Source organism: Lontra canadensis, unplaced genomic scaffold (genome assembly GCF_010015895.1).
Source record: "Lontra canadensis isolate GAN:19392208 unplaced genomic scaffold, GSC_riverotter_1.0 scaffold20, whole genome shotgun sequence".
In the NCBI taxonomy this organism is placed as follows: domain Eukaryota; kingdom Metazoa; phylum Chordata; class Mammalia; order Carnivora; family Mustelidae; genus Lontra; species Lontra canadensis.
Window position 1 is genome coordinate 3,379,350 of NW_022631014.1, and position 1,833 is coordinate 3,381,182.

General features: G+C 44.6%; 1 pseudogene; it reads right to left on the reverse strand.

Moving 5' to 3' along the window:
* Positions 1-210: 210 nt before the first annotated feature.
* On the reverse strand, positions 211-1,105 carry LOC116869615 (annotated as a pseudogene).
* Positions 1,106-1,833: the final 728 nt, after the last annotated feature.

The following is a 1,833-nucleotide window of genomic DNA, read 5'->3' on the forward strand; positions in this document are numbered from 1 at the left end:
ACTGTCCACAAGAAAGTGCCTTCTGTGGTCAGTAAGGTATTTGAAACTACAGATGTGGTGAAGAGCAAGGGGTTCTACGGTTCTGATAATTCTCTCGGCTGTATCGAGAGGGAGATGGGTGGCATCTTGGATATGTTTGTGCGGAGAGCAAAATTGTGATCCTCTTTTTCTTTTTTAAATGTCTGATCTTATTTGTAACTCTAGAGAATCTCATTTTTGACTGGCCTCAGACTTAGAGGTAGAAGCTCTCAGGGAAGACAGCCTCTGTCCCTTGGCATTCTGTTGCTGGCATTTTCCTTCAGTCTCCTTCCTTCTCTTGGCCGGAAGTTTAGCCTGTCCTGCAGCCTCTTCCTTGTCTTACTTTGTGAGCTGTTTCTTCAGAGCAATATGCTGACGTTTCTGTCGGAGGGCACATGGAGTAACAAGGTGCTGAGTCTTGGGCGCTTTGATTCTAGGTTTCTTAGCTTCTTTACTTAGGGACTTTCTCACAATATGCAGTGGACATCATCTTCTTTAAACAGACTGAAACGCTTGTGGATTCTGCTAGCTCTTTTGCATGCCAAATGATGAAGCACAGCGGTAAGCCCAAGAATGTCCTTCTCCCCCTTTCTTTTACAATGACCAAGTTGGGAACACTGAGATTGCATCCACAATGTGACCCCCAAGCAGGTTTGCACTTTCTATCTCCAGTCTTCCTTGGTCTGTAGCACAAATGCCCCTCACTCAGCAGTAGGGGAACACGGCCATGGGTCAGGCCACCCTGCTTCATGCGGAAGCCTTGTTTCTCATCGCCACCATGGATTCGGACCATGTAACCCTTCCCTTCTTCATCCACAGCAGTGGCAGCAGCTTCTGGGGTCTTACGCGTCTCATAAAAGGTGCGAAGTTTGCATTCATCATCCACTTCAGTGAGTTTCTGGCAGCCAGTAGCTGGGAAAGAGATGTTAAGCTCCACCCTGAAGCAGCCTACCACCTCCCAGGAGCCACAAAAAAGAACGAATGTGATCCTGTGTTTTACTGCATCAGGACTCTCCTCCCCCAAATATGAGGAACCTTCCCACTCTATGCAGCAATGCCTCAGTGATGATGAGCAATAAAGGTTCATGAATTTTCTATTTATTGGTGCTGTAGCAGCTGCTACAGTTAGAAGCTCACAGCTTGGTACCTCGCTGTATACAACTTTCTGACCCAGTGTGTAGCTCTTCTAAAAAATATATATATTTTTTAAAGATTTTATTCATTTATTTGACACAGAGAGATCACAAGCAGGCAGAGAGGCAGGCAGAGAGAGAGGAGGAAGCAGGCTCCCTGCTGAGCAGAGAGCCTGATGCAGGGCTCGATCCCAGGACCCTGAGATCATGACCTGAGCCGAAGGCAGCGGCTTAACCCACTGAGCCACCCAGGTGCCCCTCTTCTAAAAAATATTTTATAATGAAAAATTTCAAACACACAAAATAGAGAGATTTTACCCATGTATCCATGACCTAGTTTTAACAAATATCAGCATTTTGTGGTCCTTTAATGATATATTTCAAAACAAAAATCTCCTGGATGGCTTAGTGGGTTAAGCCTCTGCCTTTGGCTCAGGTCATGATCTCAGGGTCCTGGGATCGAGCCTCATATCAGGCTCTCTGCTTGGTGGGAAGCCTACTTCTCCCTCTCTGCCTGCCTCTCTGCCTATTTGTAATCTTTCTCTCTGTCAAATAAATAAATAAAATCTTTTAAAAATATATTAAAAAAAAACCCAAAATTCTAGACTCCTATTGCTTCAGACATCAGTATATCATTATGCATCTCTAACTGATAAGGATATTAAAAATAATACAGCCCCCA